Here is a 19,237-nt window from a genome sequence, read left to right as displayed (position 1 = left end):
TCTTAGGCACCACATGCCCTACAGATGTGGTTGTTTCAGGCCAGAGCAGTCCTGGCTGGCTTCAGGTTTCTTTCAAGCTTTCTTATAAAGACCTTAGATAGGCTGTAACAAGTTGTCCCCTCATCCGCTCCTGTAATAGCCAAGGTTCCTTACTGACGTGAAAATCTGATGAGACCAGTGATGAACTGATTACTGAACATTCATTTCTGCCTGTCCCTCGGTGGCCCTGACAGCATCAGGATGTAGTTCTTCTCGAGAGATTTATTCAGTAAACACTGTATCCCGGAAGCCACTTGTCTTCGAGCCACTTGTATTAGGAACCAAAAAGAGTTGTCATTTACTGAGATGGAGAAGGGCTTCCTTGGTGGCTCAGATTGTGGCTCATTAATGAGATGGAAGAAGATGGTATTCCTGCAGGGAATACCTGGCCCTGATTCTGAGAGCCCTCTAGTAGAGAGTGCTCAGGATAGGTACAGCCGAGCCGTATGGAAGAACGTGGGAAGTTGGGGGTGTTTGAACAAAATCGGGGCCGCCTTGGGTATGTTGTAAAGGAGACTGCAGATTTGACTGGCCAGGGAGTGAGGCAGACATATGGTGCCTTTTAATTGGGAAGCTGGAACGTGACTATGCCCTTTTGTTCCAGGCTCCTAAAAATCAGGTGTCTTTCATGATGGTCATAAATATACCAGCAACATGGATATGTGAGTATATGGTACTGAGCTGGGAGAATATTCTTCAGAGAACTTTTATGCTTGGGCACATCCTTGCTGATGTCTTAGAATTAAGTATAAAGCCCAGATGCCCTTGACTGGAATTGTGACTCGTTGCCTTCCGTGAGAAAGTGTCACACGGAGTTGCTGGCAGACACTGGCAGGTCAGACTGTTTGCTCTTTCCCTCCTCAGGTGGCGGCTGGTACCTTTGTGTCCCCAGGAGCAAGAGTTCCTGTAGGATATGCAGTGGCTTTTGAAGTTGAGTTTCCTGTAATATGGAGAATGTTTTCTGTATTTGGAGACAAATGGAACTGAATATTACTTTCCTTTTAGGAGTTGTCTTACAGTCATTTTTAAAAATTTTGAATTAGAAGTCAAAGAACAACCTGGGTTCCATCCCTGGGTCAGGAAGGTCCCCTGGAGAAGGGAATAGCTACCCACTTCAGTGTTCTTGCCTGGAGAAGTCTATAGACAGAGGAGCCTGGAAGACCACAGTCCATGGGGTCACAAAGAATAGACACGACTGAGCTACTAACAAACATAACTCTCATAAACATAGCTAACAACTTTACAGAAAGCTTGACATATTAACCATTTAAAAAATTATAGTGACAGGAATGTTAGCAGACTTCCTGAGTTCACACAAACAGATAATTGTACCATGTAAAGTGTTGGCTTTGAAGTTTTCTTTTGAGGACAGAGATAAAGTCCATTAAATTTAAATTTAAAATATCTTTTAAACAGTTTTTTGAAATGTTGCTTTATTTTTTGGACACTCATACTGAGAAATGTGATCAGTGCTTCATGTAGCTCCTTTGAGAGCTAATAGTTTTAATGAAAATGTCAATCAGTTAATCTTTATGATTATTGAAGACCATTGCCACTGTATCTTTTTTATTAATTTTTGAGTATAGTTGCCTTATTTGTGTTTTATTTATTTGTGCTGGACAGCAAAGTGAATCAGCTACACACACACACACACACACACACACACACACATATCTCCCCTCTTTTTTGGATTTCCTTCCTGTTTAGGTCACTGCAGGGCATTGAGCAGAGGTCCCTATACTATACAGTAGGTTCTCATTAGTTATCTATTTTATATATAGTATCAATATCAGTATCAATAGTGTATACATGGCAATCACAATCTCCCAGTTCATCCCACCCCCATTTTCCCTGTGGTATCCATACATTTGTCCTCTCCATTTGTGTCTTTATTTCTGTTTTGCAAGTAAGTTTATCTGTACCATTTTTCTAGATTCCATGTATAAGCAATATTATATGATAACTTGTTTTTCTCTTTCTTGAGTGGGGGAAAGATGAAAATAATACAGAATATTAAAGGCAAAACCACTACAATATTGTAAAGTAATTAGCCTCCAATGAATAAAAATAAATGAAATAAATAAATAAAGGTATCCTTGATCCCCAGCCTCAGGTTCTCCCTCTTAGAAGTCAGTTTTTAATAGTTTTTAATGTAGTCTTTCTGAAATATTTTGTATACATAAATGTGTATGTCCCTCCCCCCATCATTTCCACAAATCTGCAGCATCACTCCTGTTCTATATCAAATGTTATATCTTATCCTAGAAACAATTTATTTCAGTCTATGTGGGCCTCCTCATTCATTTCTCCTTTTATGGACACACCATTATTTAACCTGTCCACTGTGATGGGGTTTTTAGGTTGTTTTCAGATTCTGTAATTACAAAGGATCTTTTCACACATGTCTAAGTCTTAGAATAAATTTCTAGAAGTAGAAATCCAGTATCAAAGGGTTTGTGCATTTGTAATTTTAATAGATATTGCCAAGTTGCTTGTCATGGAAGTTATACCACCATCAATGTTATTGGGATACATTATAGACTGTTGGCCTTGATATCTTTCTGTTGGGGTAGGAATTTGAGAAATTAAAAATACATACTGTTAAATATGTGTGTCCCACTCCAGTATTCTTGCCTGGAGTATTCCATGGACAGAGGAGCCTGGCCAGCTACAGTCCATGGGGTCACAAAGAGCTGGACATGACCGAGTGACTAACACACACACACACAAATATATGTGTGCATATTTAAATGTGTTTTGGCATATATTTCATTATTATGTAGTCATCTAAGAGTCTCTTTTGGGAATTTAGGTGTTTTAAATGGCAATTTTCAAACGTTGGGAGCTATCAGATTGAGAAGAGATGACTATTAGTAAGATAATTGGAGGGACTTTTGGGCCATATCCTCTATTTCTCTCTGTTACTTTCCTTTGAATTGTTTAAGATTCGGACCAGTGTTGCCTTCTTCTATGATATCTTCCACAATTATTCTAGGTCTTAGTGACCTGAGACAATGTTTGAAGCCTATATTTAATTATATTCTTTTATTAAAATTAATCTGTATCATGATTGAGTCATGTTGAGAGAATCAGAATTAGAATGAGAAGAACAAGGAGGACTTTGCCCTGGGTCTAGTTCTGGGGACAGAACTCTAAATACTGTTATAGTTATTATATTACATGTGGGATAGGAAATCACTATCCCAGGGAAATTGGGCTTCCCTGGTGGCTCAGAGGATAAGGCATCTGCCTGCAGTGCGGGAAACCCGGGTTCGATTCCTGGGTCGGGAAGATCCCCTGGAGAAGGAAATGGCAACCCTTGCCTGGAGAATCCCATTGATGGAGAAGACAGTTAGGCTATAGTCCATGGGGTCGCAGAGTCAGACACAACTGAGCAACTTCACTTTCACTTTGGGGATAGGCAATAAACACTACTTTCTCAGGTTATTTAAAGCCCCTACAAGCACTTCATTATAACATTTTAAGTGTAACAATATTTTTTCTGAATATAAAAGTAATAATTATCATTGTAGAAATTCAGAAAAAATTTTAAAGCAGAAAGTAAAAAAATCACCCAGAATCCTACTACCCATGAATAATTGCTGTATCACCTATCTTATCCTTTTCTGTGTTGTGTGTATGCACAGATATGTGCATTCCTGCGTGTGTGCATGTGTAGGTATGTGTTTTTAGTTAAATTGGGAACAACATACTGATATAGTTTTATGTTCACTTTTTTTCACCCTGCCAACAGCTGACAGTTTGGGGTATGTGTTCCCCAAACTATTTTTATGCACATGCATACACAATGTGAAATGTAAAGAAAGCTTTAAGAAAACAAATCAGAGACAAAATTAGGCTTTTGTCACTCAGAGATATGCGGTGATAGCTCCTTATCCTGTAAGTATGTATACATCCTAGTTCTTTTAAATGTTTGCATCATGTTCCATACAAAATTTCAGTTTTATCAAGTTCTCCCTATTATAAATAATGCTAAGGCAAATGTCCTTTTACATAAATACATGTAGAATCTTGTAGGATAGATTCCTAGAAGTAGAATTACTGGGTTAAAGGTCACGCACACTTACATTTTCACAGGTGCTGCCAACTTTCCCTTAAAAGGGTCTTACCTTTGTCTGTTCCAATAAAAAGCACTGTATCTTCATTGGCACTGAAAATGGTCAGTCTCTAATTTTTTTCCAACTTGAGACCACTTATGCTTAATTTACATAATCACATGTGTCTAATTTACATTTCCCTAAAATTTAGTGTGTTTGAGTGTCTTCATGTACTCCTTAGCCCTGTGTCTTTCAGTTATGTAGTGTCCATTTTTCTTGTTTCTTATTGATTACTAGGATATCTTTAATATTGACTTTTTTGTCTGTTATATATGTTTCAAGTATTTTTTCCCCAGCAGGTCTTCTAACCTGCTTTGTGTTATCTTTAGCCATGTGGGAATTTTAGGTTATATAATAAAATCTGATATGGTTTCTGACGGTCAGGATCTTATTTAGGAAAGACCATACCTTCACATTTATAATGTATAAATTATACAGTTTTGAACTTTAACATTTAATTTGAGCTGGATTGGTGGACTTCTGCTATTCCTTTTCCCTGTAGTTTAACCATGAAAATTGGTATATTTTTGTACGGAATTTTTATGATTTACCAAAGCAATTCTGTATAATAATAAACCAAGTTAAAACTGAATGATGGAAATTTACATGTCCTAGATACATTTTTCTTGAGGATCTTCCAGTCTTTCTCTAGCTCTGATTTATTAATAGTTTGTCTTTTCAGATTGTGTTTTTTGTCAAATCATCCCACCCTCTCCTTCTCCCATTGAGTCCAAAAGCTACATATGTAAAATAGATAGCCAGTGAGAATTGGCGGTATGATGGAACCCAAAGCCAGTGCTCTGTGACCACCTGAAGGGGTGGGGTGGAGTTTGGGAGGGAGGGGACTCATGTATGCCTATGGTCGATTCATGTTGGTATGTGACAAAAACCATCACAATTTCATAAAGTCATTATCTTCCAATTAAAATAAATAATTTAAAAAGATTGTGTTTTCCGGTCACTTTAGAGGTCCCAGGACTCGGGGCTGGGTGTCAGGGTGACACAAGGTGTTACCAGGTCAGTTCTGCTTTCCTCTGTAATGTTTTATTTGAGAATAAAGATGTTGCTTTAAATAAAGAAACCGAACTACTGCTTTGCTAATTTGTTTGCTGTTTGGGGAGCAGGGCAGGTAGAAGGGGCCCCTTTTTGCCTGGAGGGGTTCGGAGGGGTGGCACTTCCAGGACTTGGTGTTGATCCCGCATGGAGTCTGTGGCCTCTGGAGTGAGAATTCCTTGCCTTGCGGACTGGTGCTGAGCTCCCTGGGCGGGACTGGGCTCAGCCTCACCCTGTTTCCAGCCCTATCCTGTTACAATTATAAAGTATGTTCCATGCCTTGACCTTCTACTCTAGAACACTTTGCACGCTATTATTCCACATTTCCTCCTGAATACCTTTCTCATCTGTCCACTGGGATGTAGTTAAGCAGAAGCAATAAATACTTCAGAGCATAAATATTTTTGTTAAGCACTAAAGTGCTTTTCTAAATCTGTGAGCACAAAAGTGACATGGAAAATTACTGAGTACATTCTAAGCTCCGGACCAAGAATGCCAGGAAAGTTTTATTTTTATGTTTAGAAGAGAAGCATGAAGTGTTGTTTGTCTGTGGGTGTGAAAAAAGTATTAAAATAGCATTTGCTAACTATGTTGTGAAGCTTTTTTCCTGCCCTATCTTAATTGGATAAGTTCAGTCTTGTTTAAATATGTTTTCTCCTGGAGTAGATTGATGGCACAGTCTTTCTTATTTGGACTCCTTTGAGTTACTGCAGACTTTTTGACTCTAATTCTTATGCTTCACCTTAGTATTATATAAGTTTTTCAGACATTAGCAGATAAAGTTTAGTTGTTAGTGTCAACCTTCAAATTTGTTTATTTCTTGAGTGCTATTTTGATTTTTTGTTTTTGGCTGTTCTATGAAGCTTCTGGGATCTTAGTTCTGTGAGCAAGGATTGAACTTGGGCCTAACCACTGCACCACCAGGGAATTCCTTGAGTACTAATTTTTTACCACCTTTCCTCCAGCTTTAGTAGATATATTAATAGAAAACTCATGAGGGTTTATTTGTGACCCAAATACCCTAACTGCTTTATATGTATTGTCTCATTTAGTCTGTCATGGTGCTGATGGTAAAGAACCCACCTGGCCAATGCAGGAGACATAAGAGACACGGGTTCAACCCCTGGGTTAGGAAGATCCCCTGGAGATGTAAATGGCAATCCACTCCAGTATTCTTGCCTGGAGAATCCCATGGACAGAGGATCCTGGCGGGCTAAAGTTCATGGGGTCACAAAGAGTTGGATACAACAGAAGCAACTTAGCATGCAATTCTGTGAAGTTACTATTATTTTTATCTTACAGATGAGGATATTGAGGTTCAGAGAAGTCAAGATAGTTTGCCTAAGATTTTACAGCTAGTTAAAACTCAAGCTTAGCATTCAAATTCAGGACTTTCTTACGTCAAAGCCCAAGCTCTTGACTCTTATTAATGTCTTTAGACTTTTTCAAGATGTGTCTTCATCCTTTTCTGGTACAAGGCTAGGGAGAGGGAAAATCTCTCATCACCAGTGCTGGTCCCAGTTCTCAGATTGTCGTTGCTTGATCTAAAGTGAGTTGTTCAGTAAACTTCAAGATCTGTTTAGTTTTGTGAGCTGGACAAGAGAAATTCCAGGTCTTGTAGGCATCTCTCTTTCCTTTAGGTTCACTTGTGGTGAAGATGACACATGGTCATCGTTGCTAATTATATTTCATTCCTTCCTTCCCTTGAATCTTGTCACGGAACAGAATCACCCGCCCCCACTTCCTCTCTTTCATCCAATAGAGCAGTGGTGACTCTTGGTCCTAAAATGTCAGGAGAGGCCATTCTTCCTTTAGATATGCAAGTATTTTGTCAGCTTTCATTTTTTCTGCCTTGCTCCTGTTCAGGTTAAGAGCTTCTATATGATCAGTTTCCTAGCATCATCTCTTTCTACTCCTTCAGAAAAAAGAGCAGCTCTAACTTCTTAGATGATGGAACACAGTGGCGCATCCTATTTTTTGGTTAGCTCAGCAGGTAAAAGAGGTATATCCGGAGTTTGCTCCTATTTTGACCAGCAGAGATTACAGTGCAGTTTATATGACAGGAATTGCCCACCTCTGTAACCTTGGGGACCACCTGGTAGGCTGCCACGACCACTCATGTAACATCAGGAAGAGAGGAGGAAGGGGAAGGCACTGAAGATGGGAGAGAGGACTCTGGTGGGGCGTCCCAGCAATTTTACATTTGGTTGTCTTCATAAAAGTTGAGTGCCACTGGTTTAGACGCTGTTCTTATTTTCTTTGATGCATGCCTATAAGAATGTGTTCTGTATAAGCTCCTCTCAATATAATCATTCTGCCAATATTTCACATGTGAGCAGCTTCTTGTCCTATACGTGTGACCTGGTGTGTAGTGCTCATGTACATAAAATAGGTCTATCACATGGGCCAGCAGATCAACTTAGAGCATCGCCACTAATCTCACTGTGTCTCTGAGGAAATGAAAATTCTGTTCCAAAAGTAAATGTCTTGCTTAGTGTTCTGGTTTTTTAGACTAAGATCTACTGTAATAAATGAGCCTTTTGTTGGAGGAGGGTGGTGTATGTGAGAACAATGACGCATGGAAGGAAAAAGGTGCAAGTTTGCTGAGGCAGGCTCCGCAGCTGAGTACCCATCTCATCTGGTCTCCTTCCAAAACTAACTTTCCATGTTCCGAAGCTTTCATTGTATGCTTCCGGAGGTGCGGGGGTGGGGGGGGGGTGGGGGGCAGTGCGGGAAGATGCAGTGGTACTTTATCAAGGCCGGGGGAGAGACGTTGGAATGCTTCAGCAGCGCTGCCCATCTGCAGCAACTGTAGAACTCTTAGAATCGCAGTTCTGTCCGTGAGCTCACGTGACCTTATGGCATCATGAGAACATATAAGATGAGGCTTGGTTCCCGAAATTGTCCAGGTCATTCCTAGTTCTACATCATTATTGTAATAAAATCCATAGAGTTTTAACACCTATTAAAGAAAACATAATTTTAAAAGCCAGTTGTTCCTACCTTGAACGGGAGGGGAGTTTGGGGGAGAATGACCCATGTATAGGTATGGCTGGGTCCCTTCGTTGTTCACCTGAACTGTCACAGCATTGTTAATCGGCTGTTGTTACTCTTCAGTCGCTAAGTCGTGTCCGACTCTCTTGTGACCCATGGACTGCAGTCCGCCAGACTCCTCTGTCCATGGGATTCTCCAGGCAAGAATACTGGAGTGGGTTGCCATTTCCTTCTCCAGGGGTTCTTCCCAACCCAGGGATTGAACCCATGTCTCCTGCCTTACAGGTGGATTCTTTACCACTGAGCCACCAGGGAAATCCTAATTAACTGTACCCCAGTACAAGATAAAGTTTTTTTTTTTTTAAACCAAATTGTTCCTATGGCACTGAATATGGGATTAGACCATATTATGCAAATTATATTTCTTAAAGTAGCAGAAATGTAACTAAATTCTGACATGGTTCATGGTATTGTCACTTGCATATACAAAAAGGGAAACACTTTTGTTGTCTAATTTCTAGCTAAGAAGGTTTTGACCAGCATGGTATGAAATGACTAAACTTTTGAACTTGAACTTCAGTAATGATACAATTACTAACAGTGCTCTGTCAGAGGTAATTGTTACAGTAGCAACTGCTTTATTCTTAGCTAGGTCATCAGTTCCCAGGGAAATGCTTGTCTTGGGAGGAAAGGTTAAATTCAAGGTTATGGGTGAAACATTTTTTTCCTCTCAAAGCTTTATTGAAAAACCTAAGTGGTTTTTAAATGTTTAGCTCTGGAAGGGACCCAGATTGGTTGTGGAAGTGATCTGTCCCACCCTGTAGCCATTTTATAGGGGGAACAGCTTTGTATCTGCCCAGAGCCTTTAGATTGGAGGGGAGAGAGGAGCTGGTACCAGGGCCAAAGTACTTTACTACTAGAGGGTTGGTTATTGACTTGTACTTTCCTACCAGTAGCTGACATTTATTGAACACATACTATATGCCACATACTGAGCTATGTTGTTAAATCTAAATCCTCAGAGCAGCCTTTTGAGCTATATGCCACTGTTAACCTTCATTTTATAAAGGAGATCAAAGCTTAGAAAAGTGAAGTTGGTCAGGTTGGTAAACAATCAAGTTAGGACTTGAACTTGGGTATTTCTGGCTCCAAAGAATGTCCTGGAATAAGCCCTTAGCTTCACTTCTCTCTCCTTAATCATTTGTTCGACCAACCAGCACAGCTGATATGATGCCCGCTTCACATAAGTGCTCCACAAAACTCTGAAGCTCCAAAGTTGAATATGAGATGGCCCGTGACCTTGAGCAGCTCAGGTCTGTGTGACATGTTGAAATAAGTACTGTGAGACAGAGGACCCGTGCCCATGGCTGTGGGAATCCGGAAAAGAGACATCAGACCAGAGAGGGGCAGTCTAGGAAAGTTTCCTGGAAAGATGACGCCAAACAAGCCCTGAAAGACGGGTAGCAGTCAACTGCTACCCGTTGTCAAGGTTGTCAAGAAAGTAGGACCTCTCAGAGGCCAGAGCACTTATAGACTCGGTGATTGGAAATGGTGTGCTGGGTTCCTGGCCCGTGCAGGTGTGGCTGCAGGTGGGAAGGGCAGAGTACACTGGGTAGACAGTTGGGTGTGACTCTGCCACTTCCTAGCTTTGTATCCTTGAGCAGTCTCTACCTCTTCAATCCTCAGTTTCCTCATCTGTAAAATGGGGATATGTAATATAGCTATCCCATAGGGCTATTATAAGTGTTAAATGACCATGAACCAAGACTGCTTAGCCCAGTGTTTGACTTGAAGCTTGGTTCTAGAGTTTTTCCAAATGCTCTGTTCATTGAAGCTGCAATTATTCATCACCGTCATTATCACCATCATTCTCTAACACCTCTTTGATATTTAAGGAAGGCAAAGACTGGGTCTTAAAGGGCCTTCCTTATATCACCTTATTTAGTGTTTGGGAGCAGCCTTTAGCCATACCAAAGACTAGGGAAAATTTAGGTGACTTTGAATACTATAGTGGGAGGGAGAGTGAATTTCATATTTTGTGAAGTGGCAGCAGGCTCATTTTGATAAGCACATTCCTCCATAGCAGAGGTCAAGAGCCTCATCTGATGTCAGTGCTTACTTGGGGAAATTTGTAAAGAGAAAAAAGCAGTAGTATTACTGTGTGTCAATTTTGCAAAAATCTTCTTTTAAAAAAAAGAAATTTTATTTACTTATTTGGCTGTGTTAGTTGTGGCATGCAAACTCTTAGTTATGGCACGTGGGCTCTAGAGCCCCGACCAGGGATCAAACCTGAGTCCCCTGCATTGAGAGTACAGAGTCTTAGCCCCTGGACCGCCAGGGAAGTCCTTGTAAAACTCTTCTTAAACACAGCTCTGAAACCTCTTTCTAGAGAATGCTCGTTGCCCTTCCTGATTTTTAAGCTTTTGTTCTCGCTAGATTATGAGCTTCCTGAAGACAAGAACCAGATTGTGTGCATCTTGGTATCTGCAGTATCTGCAGGGTTGCTCAGTGGAAATGAGTTGAATTAGAGACAGTTAATGATGTTCTTTAATGTGCTGGTATTTGTCAGTAAACAAGCTCAGCTCTCCTTACGAAAAAAGCTGAGACTTAATGCTGCTGCGTTATTTGGTGATTTTCATGTGCTCAGCTGTGATGATTCTCTGCTTGGGGGCTTTAGTGATTTCGATCTTCCGTGTACTGTACAGACAGTTGTTTTAGAGATTAAGGTATTTTATGGTAGGTGAGCTTCTTGAGGACAGCAGAGCTGTGTCTGTTTTAAATAGTTTTATCTCTGCTATCTAGCACGGTGTCTGGCGCATTGTAGGTCCTTGATAAATATTGGTAATAATAAACTTCTTTTAAAAAATGTGTTATTAGGCCATTTCCCTGAAATACAATCTCAGTAGAGACAACAAATTTGACTTTTACTGACTTCTCTTGGCTCATAAGTGGGAGGGTGGCCTGTGGTCGGTACAAAATTCGAGTTTGGAGGGAAATGCTCTTCTGCCTCAAAGCTTGGCTTGGATGCTGTTTGATGTATACAGAGCCTTCACTTTCTCCTAGAGTCACCATTGGCGTGGTGTTGTAAAGGTAAGGTCTTTGGGCTGAATGGGTTCAGTGCGTCGGGTGTGGACTTTGGGTGCCAGCTCTGTTTCGTATCCTTTTGCTCTCCTGACTCTGACTGGAGTGTTGGAGGCATGCCCGGCAGAGTGGGAAAGCCATCCTGCAGGGCTCTCCCCTCACCCTCAGATGAGCCGGCTGCGTGGCCTGAAGACCACACCCATGGCATCCTCTGCCTCCCCTTCCAGGCAGGTCAGAGAGAGGCCTTCTCCCAGAGCCGGCTTTTCTTCCAGTCCCTGGTTAGCATGTGACTTGGCAGCACAGTGCTTTCCTACCTTTTCCCTCTGTTATCGGCCAAGTGTAGGTTGGTTGAGCTTCTTTTTCCTATTGCTTTCATAATTGGATTTCATAGTCCTTGATTCACCTTCCTTAGTTATAGTCTGTTTTTTGAGATCTCTCAGTAAGTTTTCTGTCTGGTTTTTCTTTTCCTTTTCTTTCCTTTTTTCCTTTTTCAGGTGTATGTGAACTGCCCACAAATTGGTGACTTCAGGATATGCCTTGGAAAATAGGCATAATTTACTTTAGCTTTGTTATTTTATCTTTTTATTGAAGTGTATTTGGCTTCCCTGGTGGCTTAGCTGGTAAAGAATCCGCCTGCAGTGCGGGAGACCTGGGTTCGATCCCTGGGTTGGGAAGATCCCCTGGAGAAGGGAACGGCTACCCACTCTAGTATTCTGGCCTGGAGAATTCCATGGACTGTATATCCATGCGGTCACAAAGAATCGGACATGACTGAGCGACTTTCACTTACATGTAGTTGATTTACAATGCTGCATTAGTTTTAAGTGAATGGCAAAGTGATTTAGTTTTTATATATACATATATTATATATGTATATATATTCTTTTTCAGGTTCTTTCCCCTTATAGATTCTTACAAAATATTGTGTGGTTCACTGGGCTATATAGTAGGTCCTTATTGGTTAAATTTATTTTGATACTAACACTGGCTTAAGAGGAGTGGGTGCAGTGCAATTTGTGTTCACTTACCCATAAGAATATTAAAGCATATTGTTTTTTTCTGGTATTATTAAGATGTTAAAAAATCAGCTTTATTAGGGGTATAACTGACATGTAAAATTGTAATGTTCTTTTAGAATGAGCATCATAGTGATTTGATATACACATATGCTGTGAAAGGGTTTCTTCCCTCTAGTTAACAAACATATCTGTCACCTTATGTGTTTATCTATTATTTATTATTTGGTTGGTAGAATGAAAAGATGCTTTGGAGAGTTTGACCAAAGTGCAAAAATGAACATGAATAGGTAAAAGGTTGGTACCTCTGGTGAAAGTGGTTCAGCTTTTCCAGATTCCATCAGAAGTGCCAAAGCTAAAACTTGGGATGTGCCAATTTTTCATGTAAGCGTCTGAGAACTTCCCCACATTTTGGTTTATTTTTTCAGTCCTACAGTATCAAGATTGGCCTCTGTTCATTAGTAGGAGGAGTTTCAGGATCCAGGGAGGTTGTTTTTGTTTTTGAAACAGAGGAGGAACAATAGTGGCAAATTCCAGGCTTATGTTTAGAGCAAAGGAACACAGGGAGGGAAGACCTGGCTTTTCGCCTTCCAGTCCCTCAGTTCGTTCTTTTCCTCCTGACCCTGGGTCATCTAGCAACTTTGTTCCTCTTGTCCTAATCCTAGGAACTCAAAGAGAGCATTTCTCTTACGTGGTAATTAACTGTATTCCACACTATCAGTTGGTCTTGAGCTCTGAGTTCCATGTCCATGGGTAGAGACTGATTTCCCTCTTCCTCCAGACTCTAGAAGAGTCATAATAAAGGCTCATACTGTAATGTATTATGGAAGCTGGGACACCACATGGCCAAATGGAGACCATGTGAGCTCCATTGCTAGCTAGTGAGCTGTCTTATCTTAGGTAAGTTACTTAAAACTTTGTAAGCTTCAGTTTACTTATCTATAAAATGGGTGTGATGCGTCGTAGAAGGTTGGTGATGTGAGTCCTGGAAATAATACATACACAGAGTTTAGTGTGCAGGAAATGCTCCATAAACAGTAACTGTAATGTCTGGCTTTTGGCCATGAACACTTAGTGATCAGCACTTATTGACCCAGAGTGGTGCCAGCATCTGTACGTGTCTGTCTTCAAGGAATCACCACTTAACATATAAAGGCTGAATGTCTTTAATTCACATTGGTCATCTGTCTTCATGGATTTAGACTCAGTGCAGAAGCCACCTGCATTTGCATTTAGATTAACCTCTGTAGTATCTGAGTGGTGGAGGTCGGGAGTTGCAGGTCTAAGTCAGTTGTATTTCAGATTTCTCTCCCCTCCCTGAGCTCCCAGCTCAGGGTCCATGGGGCCCTTCTATGTCCAGTTTAGCTTCCTCTGATGGGACCCTGTTCTTCAGTCACAGACATCCTGAAACTGAGCGGGATGCTCCTCTTCTCACTGAAGGAATCCCAAAGGCTGACTTCGGGGTCAAGGGGACCTTTCCTTTCTGGAGAAAATTCCTCTTTTCTCAGCCTGGGAGGCTTCAAGATGCCTTTTGTCTTGACCCCTAGGAGAGACAGGAGCTGATTAGTAAGTGCCCAGAATAAAAATTACAAAACACAGTTAAGTGTTCAGTAATGTCAGCCCAACTGCTGCTGCTGGCGGTGGTGGTGGTGGGAGGTGAGGGCTTGAGCTCATTTATCGTACATCTTCCTTTCCACCATCCTTTCAGAATGATTAGTAGCATGAATACTCTGGTTAGACTCAGTCCAGTGCTTTCTATTCATATAAATATGCAAGTAATGTTTACAGCTAAGCCCAGGGTGTTGAGATTGCATTTGCTTTTTCAAACACAGTTTGATTTTTCCTTGAGTTAGTGAATGCTTTACCTTTCCCTTTGCTGGCTTTTCTTTAATCATCTAAGTCTTCCCACCATCCTCCAGTGGCTTTGTGAAACTCCTTTTATACAACATTCCACATGATCCAGTCTTGTCGGATAATTTCACACCCCTCTCCCTTCTGCCTTCCCTCTTGGAGACACCTCTTTTGGAGCCCTCTGACTTCCTGTTCCGTCTGGACTGGGAGGAGTAACATTTCCTTGTGAAGACACTCAAACAGTTCCCCTACTTTCAAATCTTCTCTCCTCACAACCTACACGCTCACAAAGCAAAACAAAGCAGCCTACCCACCCCAGCAAACAAAACGAACACCTGCTCTGATGTGCCTCTCAAAGGTAGGCTAGCAGGGCCAATTTAACCTGCTCTCCCAGGTTTTTCCAGTCTGGATTTGCTTTTTTTATTTTTTTTTGCTGGGGGTTTCTGAAATCCCCTCCTTTCATCAAGTTGGAGCTTTTAGCATTTGTGTCTTGTTCCTCTCCTCAGCTTGAAGTGATCTTTCAGTTGGGAGAAGAGCATAAACATCTTTATTTTGTCAGTTAAACTCATCAATCTCCTAGCTTCTAGCTCCATATTTGTAGTTACTGATTGGATTCAAGCAACTAGATGGAGCAAGGGATTAATCCTACATATTCCAGACTGATTTTATACGTTCTTTTTCCTTTGCCCTGTTCTTTTTCTTCATCTGGTACAAATGAAAACAGAACTAGGTTGGTTGGTTTGGTGTTTTTTGGTGTCTTCCTCTAGTGAGAGATCTTTTCCTTCAAGTAAAGACATGGGATGAGATGATTGGATGGCTTCACCGACCCGATGGACATGAGTTTGAGCAAGCTCTGGGAGTTAGTGGTGGACAGGGCAGCCTGGCATGCCGCAGTCCATGGGGTCGCAAGGAGTCGGACACTGAGGGACTGGACTCAACTGAAAGATGTGGGAAAACTGCTTGTGTGTGCTGTGTTTTCTGTTGAATCATGAGCTCATCTCAATGAGATAAGTTGTAAAGATAGCTTGTCTCATTTCACTTCTGCAACTAGAAGAAGAGAAGGGGAGTTTAGAGTTAATAGGGAACCACAGAGGTAATTAAAGGGCAGTAAGCTAGTACCTAAAAAGAGAAGGTAAGAAAGGAAAGATTAAGTTGGAATCTGAGGTAGTGCATGTCATAATAAGTGTTAAATATTTAAAGGTGTGATGTAGAGATGATGGCTCACAGTTTCCCTCTTCAAGATGAAAGACTGTAAGAGGAAATGAATAAAATTAGAAGTAGAGATTTAAGGATATTTTACAAAGAAGAAATTTCAACACAGTGCAGATTGTTGTTGGAATGAGATACAGAAATATGGTCACCCTGGGTAATTTTTCCTTGTTGTGTTTAACCATCATCTAAAAGTTCTAACCTTGTGACTAAGTGCCATTACATTTTTTCCGAATCAGTTCACTCTTCCTTGAGAATGTCCAGGAGCAGGTAGTAGAATGGAATCTTCATTCTTCACTACTTGCCTATTTGAGCTGCTGTATTAGAATACTCATTTACCATCTTGACCTCACTGCTCTTGAGAACTAGTGATTATGACAGTGTTTGAGTAAATGAGACAGTTTCAAAATACCATATGTGATAGTAAGAGCAGTAGTGTTTTAATTTTTATTCTTGTGCTGTATGTTTGGACCTTCCTTTGCTTCTGTCTCAAATCTTGTGTTTGTGTGAAATAAAATGAGCTTGAACGTCACCTTCAACCGAAGACCTCTCTATCCTTGAAACTCTTCTTGAGCCACCAACCTTTGTCATTTTCCTTTCTACCTTTTGTAGGTTATCCTAAAGCCTAAAACAGTCTCCAGATGGCTGGTGTGCCTTTTCATCTACTCCTTTCCTTCTTGCCCTTGCTGTCTGGGCTGATCTCTTCACAGCGGCTCCGAGCATCAGCTGCTCTTGGTTTTTATCCTTACCTAGCATTTCCTACAACTCGGTAGGCAGAGAGGGTGTCTTTACTTGTTCTTTGGGATTTCCCACAATCAGTAGTCTGTGCTGAGTGAATAATAGTTTTTGAGGAAATGATATATAAATATAAGGAAGTACAGTCATTTGATGTTCAGGCCAAGTAATTTCCATAGTTACCTCTTTATGGAGGGCAACGTATTCCGTTTCTCAAAAGCTATCCTTAGAACTGCTGCTCTGTTACAGCACTGTAGCTCTGGAGAGAGGGGATCCCATTTACTGCAGGCTGGATATTGGGAGGCGTTCTGTGGCCCAGACCTCTTGTCCGTGGCGCTTTGGAGCTTTGATGTCTCCCTTTTGGGTTGAAATGTTCCTTTTCTGAGGTTTTTCAGATTTGGGGGGAGTTGTGCTGATGGTAACTCCGTAGGGGAAGGAAGCTTTAACCTAATCTTTATGCTTTTGACTCCCAAGTTTAATTTCTTTCTGTTTTATTATATAGCTTTTTATTACAGTATTTAAGGAAACAAAGGTATTTCAGTCATTGTACAGGTGAAGAATTGGAAGTCTTAGCAGTTTGTCATGGTTTCTGCATTTTATAGTCCTTTGGGAATCAATTTAGAATTATACAATGAGACTTTTAAAAACGTGTAGCTTTTGACTTGATAACACTCCCTCTTATCTACTGTAAAAAAATTATCAGAGGTCTAGGCAAATCTTCTTTACCAATGGCAAAAAGTCAGAACCAAGCTAAATTTCAGCAATGGAGAAATGTTGATCTTTCCCATAGAATATGATGTAACAGTTTAAACTTGTTTTTGAAAATTTTTCAGTAATATGGGAAGATAAAAAGTAGGAGTGAGAAAGAAAGAAACAGCTCAATGTTGTACAATCCCAACTATGTAAACAAATTTATACTTAATTAAAAGAATGGGATAAAATGGGCAAAAGTTTTATGTTGATCTGAGTCATGACATTATGAGTGACTTTTATTTTTTCCTTTTAATTTTCTATAATTTCCAATTTTCTTTTAATGAATTTATAAACACAAAGCCTTACAGATTATTAAAAGTTTTAAAGGGAGAAAAAGAATGACATTTCTAACTCTAATTCAAAAGAATGAAAATTCATACACATTCCACAATTTACATGGCTTTGAAAGTTGCTCAGGCATGTCCGACTCTTTGTGACCCCATGGACTATATATAGTCCATGAAATTCTCCAGGCCAGAATACTGGAGTGGGGAGCCTTTCCCTTCTCCAGGGGATCTTCCTAACCCAGGGACCGAACCCAGGTCTCCTGCATTGCAGGTGGATTCTTTACCAGCTGAGCCACAAGGGAAGCCTTGTGATTAAGTGGCTCTAATTAGTTCTAATTTTGAAAAGGAATGCTTGATCCCAAGTGACTTTTTTCCTTTTGCTTTTACTCAAGGGATGATTATATATGATGCTGAAAGCCATATGATTAGTGAGATGGTGTTCTAAATATTAATATTTATGAAGAGGGCATATATGGCAAATGTGCATATTGCCATGTAGTCTAATGGTGAAAGACTGGACTTTGGAGGGAGCCTCTGGCACCTGCTTGCTTTGGGACTGGCCAGGTTGTATAGTCTGTTGTCTTACCTATAGATTGGGATTGTGATAATTAATTGATATGATGCATGAAAAGTCTTCAGCTCAGTTTTGGCACATAGTAATTAATCACTCAAATGATGCTATGACTGAAGTGATAAATGATAGCTGATATACTTCACTACTTCCTTCACTACTCATGAAGGAAGACTGCTTCCAAATTTCCTTCATATGGTATTTAGGAGAGGCAGAGACTAAGTGGTTTAAAGTAAATTTTTTGGGGGTTCTAATACAGTATTAATACTCCAAAAGCTATAAAGACAAAAGTAGACATTCTGCTTGCCCTTCATCTCTCTGAAGATGGATGGAAATGTTCTTTACCTTTCTCCAGGCTTGTATAAACAGAAATGTTCAAGATGACTGGCTGTGGTCTGTTTTCCCCCTTTTTTTCAACTTTTCCAGGAAGCCAATAGTTACAGAATTTTTAATGGGTGTTGCTCTGAGTTCATAGGTTCAGATATTCCTAATTTATTAATAACTGCATGCTACCAAAAATAATGTGACAATTACAGAATTTATTTGGTCATAACTCTACTAGGGGTTGTTCTTAGTTCCCACTCTCTGCTATAGATGATGTTTACTGCAGCATCCTTGCTTGTAACCTTAAGATCCATTGCTTTTATTTCCAGTTAGTTTCCCCAAAGTGGCATTGCTGAGTCAGAATATGTATTAATTACAGTGCAGAAGGATTTGGGGTTATAGAAGTTGTGTAAAACATTGTTGGTTCCTGCCCTCTAACAATCTAGTTGAAAATCAGGTATGCATTTATTTTCCCAGGGATTTCTTTCTTTCTTTCTTTTTCTGCTTATGTACAAAGATTTCAGTAGATGTTGTTTATTTCCAGGGAAATTTGAAATCCTTAACATTTTAAAATATAAATCAGAGCAAAAGGGGGCCTCTTGAATGAGATTTACTCTGTATAGTCTTTGTTATATTTGTTAGATATGAATTGTTAGAATTGTACATGTGTAAGTTTTTCAGTTTATAAGAGCTAAAAGTCCCACTTGTGAACTGAAGCACTTGACATTTGCCCTTTGGTCATAATGGGGCTCACACCCTACAGGGCATAGACATCCCCTGTGCAGGGGAAGGGTCACCCCGTGTGCAGTATCTCCTTTCTCAAGGCCCAGACTTGCTTTGCGAGATGCAGGCAGCTGAGCAGATCTTCAGGTTTGAGGTCACTGATCCTAACATGAAGAAAATGTTTTCGCAACAGTGAAGTTACTATGCTATGCGAGAGGTAGACAGATCTTTGTACTGTCACACAGAACTACTTAGCACAACATAAGTTTTAGCAAGTACCCACTGTGTGTGTGTCTACCTACCAGGTAAGGGACAAAGAGAAGAAAGGATAGTTAGGGTGAGTTTGCCATGCATTGGTGCATATGTGTACGTGGTCTTCCTACATGAAGGGACATACTTGTCGCATGACCATCTATCAATATGTAGAAGCTTTGTTTTCTCCCATTAGTAATTAACATTTGATTGCATCAGTTGGGATTATGC

The 19,237-nt window shown here is 40.4% G+C and overlaps 1 protein-coding gene across 2 annotated transcripts in view; it reads left to right on the top strand.

The window, feature by feature from the left end:
* PTPN14 (protein tyrosine phosphatase non-receptor type 14) overlaps positions 1-19,237 on the top strand; it is a 188,019-nt gene that overhangs the window by 40,534 nt on the left and 128,248 nt on the right. The gene's annotated exons all lie outside the window — the stretch shown is intronic.

This window comes from Odocoileus virginianus, chromosome 11, assembly GCF_023699985.2.
Source record: "Odocoileus virginianus isolate 20LAN1187 ecotype Illinois chromosome 11, Ovbor_1.2, whole genome shotgun sequence".
Lineage (NCBI taxonomy): Eukaryota > Metazoa > Chordata > Mammalia > Artiodactyla > Cervidae > Odocoileus > Odocoileus virginianus.
This window is presented reverse-complemented; position numbering and strand designations above follow the sequence as displayed.